The 11,256-nt window shown below is 32.7% G+C and overlaps 1 long non-coding RNA gene across 3 annotated transcripts; it reads left to right on the forward strand.

Annotated features, from left to right (window-relative positions):
- The first annotated feature begins 342 nt into the window (after positions 1-342).
- Positions 343-10,304, forward strand: LOC114383742. 3 transcript variants are annotated; one of them, XR_003660592.1, is made up of 5 exons: positions 343-1,758; positions 2,821-2,882; positions 2,968-8,981; positions 9,064-9,304; positions 9,662-10,304. It is a non-coding gene; the product is annotated as an uncharacterized LOC114383742 (long non-coding RNA). The 3 variants fall into 3 exon arrangements; XR_003660591.1 differs by having other exon boundaries at positions 2,821-8,981; XR_003660590.1 differs by lacking the exon at positions 343-1,758 and having other exon boundaries at positions 2,163-8,981.
- Positions 10,305-11,256: the final 952 nt, after the last annotated feature.

The following is an 11,256-nucleotide window of genomic DNA, read 5'->3' on the forward strand; positions in this document are numbered from 1 at the left end:
TTTTTAAATAACTTATCAGTAGTTAAAATATTTTTTTTATCACAATATGAAGTATTTTGCATAAATTTAAAAGATAATTTGTATTTAAGCATATTTATTAGCTCAAATTTTATACATTAATTTTTAATTCAAAGAATTTAATATTTTAATAATAAATATAATGTTAGTAAATCGTACACTTTTCAGAAGAAATATTTATTATATTATGCTAAAGAAATTAGTAATACATATATAAATAAATAATTATGAGCGCGTGTGAACAGTAAACATGGCAATCAGTAAACATGACAATATAAATAAATAATTCCACACGTTCGCTTTCTCTGCAGTTTCGGATTCTTTTCCTTTCACTGCACAACTTCTTTCATATACGTCCCTCTCTCTCTCTCTCTCATCCCACTATTACCATTTCCATTGGTTGTTTGTTCTCACCTTAAGGAGGATTCTTGCCCAAGTCCTCGTTTTTTTGTCATTGAGTTTCTGTGTCTCCCACTTGTCACTTTTGTTTTTTGTGATGCTTCAGAAGTTCCACGTTTTTTTTATTTGATGACTCTATGTCATTTTCCTTTCTAATTGCAGCAGATAGTGTGGAATCATTTCCCCCCCTAAAGTATATTCCTTTCAGCTTGTGATATTAATTTTCTAATTCATTGTTTGGTTCTGCTTCACAGGAATGGTAGATTTAAGGTGAAGAGGTTCCACATTGGTCAGGTAATCCTCAAATCTAGCTTCACTCTAGCTCGTTAACACCAATTTCATGGACCAAGCAGTGTTATGTGCCTGCTAGTTTTTGCTTGTAGCATATCTTGTGGATTAACGGATTCTAGGGTTTGAAAATAGAAACACTTCTTCCAAATTTTGTAAGAGGCGAGTGAGCCTTGACTGTTTGAGACTTGCAGAGATCTGTCTCCATCATATTTTGTAAGCTTATTTTTTATACAACGCAATTCATTGAACTTGACCGCCATACATACCATACCATACCACATGAATAAGAATATTAAATTACATTTAATTTAAGAAACTTGTTTTGCTGCTATTCATTTCTTTTCTTTTCCTCTTTCTCTTCTCTGTTATGCTCTTGTCTTGCTTTTCCATCCATGTAAGTTTCTCATCCATAGATATTTTATATTTTTCTCTTCTCCGATGTGTTAATTTTCTTATACCACATGTGTTTAAGAGTTAGGTGTTCGATTCAATCTAAGGATAGGGATAGTACTAACATGTTTATTTTCTTATGAAATAAATAACTAACACAGTTTTTTGTTCTTAATTGACCCAACCTAAGGGCAAGCCTTTTATGCTCTATTTGGTTGCAAAGGAAGACCATACTTTGAACTTTCTATCTCTGCCTTTTCACAACTTTGTTCCATTTTTCATCCACTTCGCCACGTTTGCAATGCTTTTTTGTACATAGATGGTGCCATGTTGAATTTATACTCCATGAAATACATAGGTCATGCTTCATAATTGTTATCAGTTTTGCACCACTTATTTGACTATTTTATATTGCCTTTTTAGGAACTTTGCATATAAATGTTCATAACATTGTTATTGTTGCATTTTTTTCCTTAATTTTCTAGCAATCATTTCTTAATTTATGTCTTGATTTGATATTGAAATAAATTTGTTCATAACCAGGTTTGAATAAAATCTGAATTATGATCATAGGTGATAGACTATTTCTAAATGGGTAGATGTTTCATTGTCCATGGGGGTACCTTCGTAACCAAAGAAGGACACCTTCACAGGAGTCAGGTTAGAAACTAAATGTATGTGGCTGTCTAGTTACTTTCTAATTTTTCTCCTTGATTACTGCAGATTTAGTTTCCTCTTCGACACTAATTCTACCTATAAATTAGTGGTTGTGTCATTAAAAAATAATAAGAGAAATTAAATAGTTTCCTCTTCAACACTAATTCCGCATTTGAGTCTTCAAGAGAGAGAGAGAGATAGAGGTTTTGTTCACATTTGAAGATGTGCTAGACTCAGATTTTAATTTGTAGTAATGTAGTTGAAGTGTCAAGTTGTTATTTTCCCAACAGGTTTAATTTTGGCTTAGGTGACTGTATAAAGTTGACTAATGCTGCTTTTTAGCTTATAGGCATTCAATGTGTCATATATATATATATATATATATATATATATATTCTACTTTTTTTTTCCATGCTCGTTTGTATTTGAAGGCTGCATTTTAAATAAGTCATGTATACAATTTGAATGTGATCGATCTGTCATATATATTGTATATATTTTGTTAGGTTAATTGACGAGACATATTATATAGGATAATTAATTATATGGTTCAAAAGCTACCAGTGGTAACTGGTAATATTTTTATTATGATAATAACTAATAATTACGTAATGTGCACCGATAAGATTTTAATGACATTCATTAAGGAGAGGTTGAAGTTATTTCTTAGTGTTCATTGATTCATTCTTAAGATTTTAATTTGTTTTGTAGAAGTTAGAAGTACTGAATGATTTGGATACCCATAGTTAATGACATGCACTAACCCATTAACAATAAGAGTAAAATGATCATTTGAGAGTAGATCGGAACAGGTCTTCAACAAATTAATTTTAGATCAATTTAAAATTTTGTAGATATATATAATCTATATATAAGAATTTTTAATCAAGTAAATGGTAAGTTTTAGAATGAATTATTTAACAAACTGTTATTGAATGATTTAAGAGTAAGCTTGAGTTACATTTTAGTAGAATCATCAATTAAATTATTTCTCCTTCTTTTTATCCTATACGTCAGTACATGTAGTTAATTAATAAATAAAAATTCTTAGTTGCTACTTAACAGGTTTATTGACATTACTTACCTAAGATGACGATGTAAACACACTTCAGGTATCTTAGATGAAGGTAACTTACACTTAATCTCTTAATTTCAGCAATAAAATCTTAGATTTGGTGCATAATTTGATTAAAGTGTGGAAGAAAACTGCAGAGATATATACTCAAATGGTTTGTATGAGTTAATTTTGCATCGGATGATAAACAACAACTCAAAATATTGAGTCAGAGTAGTATACTTTTACGAGGTTAGTCACATTTTACATTTTATGTGTATCATCCTTTTCTCTTGTTTGTTTGGTTGCTTATCCCATATGCCTCTACTGGATGAAAACACAAACTTTGATACATAAGTAGATAAATGATGTAAGGTTTTGATGTGCCTAAAAAGTATATAAGTGGTGGCTTCATTGATGTAATAATATGTCTCTTGTGTATTTGTATGAACACACTCCGTTAAATATTACCAAATCATTTTATTTCACGATTATATTTTCTTACTTCTTGATGTTTCTTAATAGAGATTTGTTGTTGGTAGTTTGTATCAATGAAGATTCCTGAGAACCAAAGGTGGATGTATCAGAGGTTAGATGCTAATAAACATTGGACAAATGAGTTTAGAGAAGGAGTGTTTGAGTTCATATAGTTTGTTACTAGTCAGGACATGTTTCAAATGCAAGGTGAACAAACAAGGTGCCCATGCAACAAATGCAAATGTAGAGTTTTCAAGTTTGTGGAAAATGTGATGAGAGATCTTTATAAGGAAGGATTCATGCCCAATTATTATTGGTGGAAAAACCACGGTGAGGAGTTACCACAATTTCCTCCAGTAGTGTTGCAAGGTTCATACTACGGAAGTGGTGGGCAAAGGGAAGAATTGAATCCTTATGACAAATGCTCATGGATCATGCTGGACCATCAATTGGGAAATATATAGAACAAGAAGGTGCAATTGAGACAGAATGCATGGAGAAAAATCCTAATCTTGAAGCTCAAAAGTTCTTTGATATGCTTGCAATTGCACAAGCACCGTTGTGGGAAGGATGCGAGCATCATTCAGAATTGTCTGCTTCTTTGGTCTGTTTTAGCTTGAAATATGATTATAATATGTCAGAAGGGTGTTTTAATCGTACGGTTCAACTTATGGGGGACACCATGCCAAAAAACAATAATATGGTGATAAATTTTATCAAGCTAAGAGGTTGGTGCAGAAATTGAGTCGCGGTTGTTTGAAAATTGATTGTTGGCCTAACGGATGCATGTTGTATTATAAAGAAAATTAAGATAAGAGTATAACTAATTGCTTTTTTTGTAAAAGTGATCGGTACTTTACAGTTAATAGGAGAGGGATTGAAAAGAAGTTTCTTGGCATGGTGAGAATCAAAGGGACCTGATTGTCATGTGTCAGTCATCTAATGGTGAAGCGTGGAAGCATTTTGATAGAATGCATCTAGAATTTAGTCAGGACCCTAGGAATGCCAAATTAGGGTTATGTTCAGATGAGTTTAGTCCTTTTGTTCAATTTTGGAAGACTTACTCTTGTTGGCTGATTATCTTAACTCCATATAATCTTCCTCTTGGCATGTGCATGAAGAGAGAATTTATGTTTTTAATTGTCTTAATTCCAGGTCCATCAGATCCAAGGCACAATAATGATGTGTACTTGCAACCACTCATAGATGACTTGTGCACTTTGTGGAATGATGGCATACCAACTTTTGATGTGTCATTGAGGCATAATTTTTTGATGAAGGTTGCTTTGATGTGGACAATCAATGCCTTCTCGGCTTATGGGATGTTGTCAGGTTGGACAACTGCTAGCAGAATTGGTTGTCCCATATGTATGGAACGATCGAAGACATTCAAAACTTTAAATTTTCACAAGATATGCTATTTTGATTTTCATCACCAATTTCTTCCACTTAATCATGCATATAGGAGGAATAAAAAATCATTCAAGAAGGGTTGGGTTGAGACCTCACCCCCTCCTCCATGTTTGTCTAGTCTTGATGTTTGAATAGAGTTGCACATTTACTGCTCTGTCTTTAGTTGCAAGAAGAAAAAGATTTTCCTGGATGTGGTGTTGAACATAATTGGAAGAAGCAAAATATATTTTGGTTGTTACCGTATTGAAAAACACAGATTTTGCGTCATAACATTGTGATGGACATCAATGGCAAAAGTAAGGATACACACAATGCTTGAATAGACTTAGCAGAAATATGTAATAAAAAAAAGCTTGAGTTGGTAGATGTTGGTCGTGGCAAGTTCTTTAAACCAAAGGCAACTTATGCAATGACCAAATCCCAGAGACTCGTTGTTCTTAAATGGGTCAAAGAACTAAAGTTACCAGATGGCCATGCCTCCAATTTAGGTCAGTGTGTGGATCTTAACAAGGGAAAAATTCATGGAATAAAAAGTCATGATTGTCATGTTTTCATGCAATGGTTGCTTCCAATTGAATTTAACTCATTATCAAAACCTATTTGGAAGCCACTTGTTGAACTTGACCAATTTTTCAGAGAACTAACTTCGACAACATTAAATGTTGAACAACTAAGAGTTATGGAAAATAACATACTTGTGTTGTTGTGTAAGTTAGAACAAATATTCCCACCAAGCTTCTTTGATTCAATGGAGCATCTTCCAGTTCATTTACCTTATAAGGCAAGATTTGGTGGTCCAGTCCAATATCGTTGAATGTATCCTTTCGAGAGATATAAAATGAGTAATCATTTATACACCATTGTATTATATAGTCATTTTTTTAAAAAAATATTTATTCATATTAATTTTAGGTTTTTACACTCCCTCAAAATTAAAGTCAAGAATTAGGCTAAAGTCGAGGGATCGATTTATGAAGTGTACATAGTGGAGGAGACATCTACCTTTGCCTCGTTTTACTATCCTGATCAAATTGCATTGAAAAGAAATAGGATGCTTCAGAATGTTGATGTGGATGAAGGTTCTTCATCTTCTCCTCCTATATCAATTTTCAATTACCCAGGAAGAGTGAGTGGTTAATCCAAAACATATTTTTTGGACCAAGTTGATCTTCATGTTACTCAGTTGTATGTTCTTCAAAATTGTTCAGAGGTTGAGCCATATTAAGATTAAGATGATTTTAATACTTGTATGACTCTAATTAATAATTTAATGATGTTATGTTGTGTACTTTGAGTAATTTGTTTTATTCTTTCCAATATTTATGAGAGTTTTTTGAGGGAGTTGAATCCCATTGCTTCAGATGCTCAACTTAACCAAGACATTTCACCCAACTTTCCTACATGGTTCAAGAAATATGTAGGTTAACATCTTATATATTATTCAAATAATATTTCCTCCATAATGATATGGTCTTATATACAACGTTAATTGTTAAATTTTTTAGCATGAGGGCCTAAGAGAAAAGTTGAATCATGGCCTATCTATGTTATAAATGGATACAAATTTCAAATAATTATCTGGAATGAAGGCATGAATTCTTCTAATTATGATGTTTACGTACGAGGAACTGATGGTCAACTAGAATATGATTTTTATGGAATGTTGTCTGAAATTATTCAATTGGAGTATACTGACATCTCATTGATGAAGTTAGTTCTATTCAAGTGTGATTGGTTTGATAATACTCCTTATATAGGGACACGAGTACATAAAAAATATGAGATTGTTGAAGTAAGGCAATAAAAAAGATATACTAAAACATACGACCCATTCATATTTGCACAACAAGCAAAACAAGTTTATTTCATAACATATCCTGAGGGACATTAAGGATGGTTAGCCGTAATGAAGACAAAAGCTCACAACAGAATCACTAACAATATAGTAAGTGAAATTGAGCAAGAGGCTCCATACCAAGATGATGAGCTTGTAGGACTTCAAGAAGTGTTGGAAGTTGACCCTGATTTCATTAATGAATCTCTTACGAATGTTGATGGAGGTGGAGAAGAGGTAGATGCAGATTTACTTAAACAACTAGACTTGGTTGAACCAGATGAGGAAAAATGATATTAAGTGAGAATGAGATTGAAAGTGACTTTGATGATACAAATACTTCTTAGGTAATTCATACATTAAAGTTGATTGCATGTCTTATGTTGAATGTGTGTGTGTGTGTGTGTATATATACATTTGTATGATTGTGGTTTGTAATAATTATTACTTTTACTCATGTAATGAATATGAAAGAGAAGATAAGTGACCTATTTTGCTGTAAAAAACATATTTATGTGATTTTTCATTAATAAGTTGGATTTGTTTATTTACTAAAGTGTATTGATTGTGGTACTTCACTTTTTATTTATTTGTCCTTAAATATTACACACACACACGTGTGTGTGTGTAACAAAATCAAACATGTAGACGACATACAGTGATAGAGGTGGTGGTCGCAGAACATTTAATCGTGGTAGAAGACATGGTGTTAGTTTAGGAGCTCCAATTACCATCAATCCTTCCACCTCTTCTATTCACATATCAACCTCAGAGTTGATTATTCATGTCGTTGCACCAGCACCAAACACACTTCCTACAGCTCAAGACTAACCAAATCCGACCTTTTTAAGGAACCTTCAGCACCAGATGATTCTCTTACATCTGAGTATCCACCTGATCTAAATTGTGAACATATTGTTGATTAGAGGCCTTTCATTCATGCATATAAAGGAGAGTAAGTTCATTTTATTGAACTATTAATTTTTCTTAAAATGTTTTTTAAATGTGATATTGACAATGTCTTTGTACATAGGTTTCAACCAACATATGGATGTTCTAATATCATATTAGATATCCGATAATTGTAAAATTTGGGTTTAATTGATGATTAATTTTGACTAAGAATGATTAGAATTCCTCTAATTTACTATTGATTTTAATAAAAAAATGAGGAATTTAATATCATGTTAATTTTTTACCCTGGGGATTCAAAAGAAGAAAATTACAAGTGCTTTGGAGGAAAATTGATTCAAAAACTTGAAAAAAAGCCTTAAAGAAAAAGTTGAAAATTGGGATAGCTCGCTTAGCACACAACACAATACAGGCCCAGTGCATCACTTCGCTTAGCAGTCAGCCTAAGCTTACCACAAAGATGCCCAAAGGCGTGCTTAGCACGAATCCCGCACTAAGCGCGTGATCATCGCCATACTCGCTAAGCCTAGAAGGCCCACTTAGCATGATGTCGCATGTATTTTAAGCTACCTTAAGCCTATAAAAGGAGTAGGAAGCAAAAGAGAAAGACATACTGAGACTCAAAGTTCGCTATTGAATACACCCAAAGCCTGAGCATCTCTCATAGGGAAAATCCTTTTTCTTTAGCCATTCTCCCTTCTTCATTTATCCATCCCTCTTCTTCTTCCATGCTCATTAGCCGCTAAAGTGTAAAGCCTCTCATGGTAATGAAAGGCTAAACCGCCTGTGTTGGGAGCCTAGCAACCAATGCCCTTGTAATGTAATATTTCCTTACTATCTATTGAATGCAATGCTAATTTTTATTGTTTATTTCTTGTGCTTTATTTTCATTGCTATGGTTTGATCATCTATGCATCTGTTTAGGGATTAGGCAATGGGAAGTGTTTAATTTCTAAAGAACTGGAAAAAAGCATCTAAACAAATCATTGCTAGGGATAAAGTGGTCCTGTTTAGCCTATGCATACATCTCTAAACTTCATGCAATTTACTGTTTTATCTCTGCTAAGGGATTTGGGAGAGAGAATAGATAAATTTGGCTCTTCAACGTGAGGGATCAAGGTTGAGTATCTTAGTAGATGTGAGGGGAAATTGGGATAATATTAAATAGAGAAACACATTAACATTGCATCAAGGGTAGTTAAGCATGCTAGGCCTCAACATATTTAAATTCTGAAGTCATCTTTGCATTCAAACTTTTCTACTCTTCTTGTCTTTTACTCTTGAATTCTTTCTTTCTTATCTTTTAGTACAATTCTTTATCTCTTGCTTACAAATTGAGTATACATTAACTCAAGTACAAACAAAGTCCTTGTGGATTCGACACTGGGACTTCCGAGTAAATTTTATTACTTGAGACAAAATTGGTGCACTTGCGAACGGGTTAACAATATCATTAGAGCAAAGTTTGATGAACCAGGTCCAAGTTGGTTAAAGGTATCAGTTGACCTTTGCGATAGGTGGTTTGGAGAGTTTAAGGTAATTTGAATTGTGGTTTAATTTAAAATGAAATGTTTCTTGTATCATTTCTAATTTACTTCTTGTTTCCTATTTGATGCAGAAACAATATAGGTGGTACCCAACAAAAGAGCGAGCCATTAGAGCTATTTTTGAGACAAAAAGTTCACGCATTTTGAAAAGTGCAATGAACAAGATCACAAATGGTCAAGATAAAGGAAAATGGATAACAACCAATGTTCGAGCAGCCTTAGATGAACATTGGGGTTCTACAAATTTCCTAAACAAGAGCTCCACTGTCAAGGCGAATCGATCTGTTGACAGAGGAGCCTCAGCATACTGTGGTGGGTCCATATCTACTGCATCTCACTTTGAAAACCTGATAATTTCACTTTATATACATATATGTGTGTATCACACACACACACACACACACACACACACACACACACACACACACACACACACACACACAAGAGAATGGGTCAATGATAAGTCTTGCGAATTTGCTGTAAGTTGTTTTTTTCTAATTCTATCTCTTTATTTAATATATAGTGACTGGTATTATAAATGAACTCTTACATTTGTTTAATATCTCTTGAACTTATTTTTTCCTGTATTAGTAGTGATTTTCTTGAATATTAATCCTTATATGTCTACATATTTAAAAATTTATCTTCATACCTCACTTTATATTGAAGGAGAAATTTCAACATCGTCGAGAGGAAATCTTACAACATTTGACAGAGGAAGACACATCTACATTAGATTCCCTTAACATTGCTATTTCTGTTAATGATAATGAAATATATTTGAATGTTGTTGGAGGTCCAAATTATAAGGGGAACATGTACGGGCTATGTACTTTGAGCAAAAGGTTTAGTTGCTCAAAATCAGCTCCAATCTACTTCTATTGCTCCTGTGGAAGACCAAATAGAGGAAATGCGTGAGACAATTAATAAATTGAATGCTAAGCTTTTGGCAAAGGCATATATGGAGAAAACACTTGAGGAAAAGATGTTGCAGCTGATGGAGAATCATGACCACCAAAGTCAGGAGATGCGACAACAAATGCAAGAACAAAATGAGCAAATGCAAAGTATATTACAACACTTGCATATTCAGTCTATCATGTCAGCTCCTAGTCCATCGACTACCTCAGCGGATGGAACTGAGCACCATGTTGATGATGCTCAGGTTTATCATCCTCATGACATATGAAAGGACCATCAACTCATGGTTATTGTTTATTTTACTTTGATTATGTCATGTTAGTTATGAATTTGAACTTCATTAAATTTTGACATTCCATTTTATTAAACTTTGCAAACTTTGAATTTGCACATTATCAATCTTTAAATTAGAACTTTGTTATTAGATATATTTACTCATTATGAATGTCCACTTTTATTTATAAGTTTGATTATACAATTTAATTAAAAAGTATTTACAATCGATAATTATTAAGCAGGTAAAAAATGTGAAATTGAATTTTTTTTTGTTAAGCCACCAAATCTGCGACCGAAATAAATAGCAACCGAATTAGTAACCAAAATACATTTTTAATCTGAAATAATAAAGACCGAATTATATTTTTTTGTATTTTATTATAAACAAAGCCACCGAATTAGCTACCGATAGTAATTTTTTAAAATTTTATTCTAAAATTAATTATTCAATAGCGACTGAATGTTATTTTAATTTATTTTATATTTAAAATTTTGTTATTTATTAGCGACCAAATTAGCAACTGAGAGTTTCAGTTCTTGAATTGATCCCAAGCAAAATAGTAACCAAATATGGAGTGACCGAATTTATTGTCTTGCGACCGACCAATTCGATCGTGAAATAGCGGCAAAATTTAAATTCGGTGACTAAGACTTTGCGGCTAGGGGTTTTGCGATGTAGAAAAGTTTGTCGCTATTTCAGTCGCTAAAACTTTTAGCGACCGAATATTTTGGTCACTAAATCATGTTTTTTTGTAGTGATATAAGGACCAAAATATAAAAACAATGCAAGTATAAGAACTAAAAAAGTAATTAAATCAAATAGCTATTATTAACTTTGTCCCTGATGACCTAGGTTCCTAAATGTGCCATTGTCGAGACTATTGGCTAAGTTGGAAGAAACCCACTAAAATACCTCATGTCTTGAATATTAGTAACAAAAGTTCATTATTTTTTTTCTCAAATATAAAAAAAATCTCAATTATCTATGCCTCATTTAATGAGACTCTCTCTAAAATACCTTTAATTTAATAAGGGTAAAAACCTTTTTTATAGTTGATATTAAGTTC

This window comes from Glycine soja, chromosome 14 (assembly GCF_004193775.1).
Source record: "Glycine soja cultivar W05 chromosome 14, ASM419377v2, whole genome shotgun sequence".
NCBI classification, from domain to species: Eukaryota; Viridiplantae; Streptophyta; class Magnoliopsida; order Fabales; family Fabaceae; genus Glycine; species Glycine soja.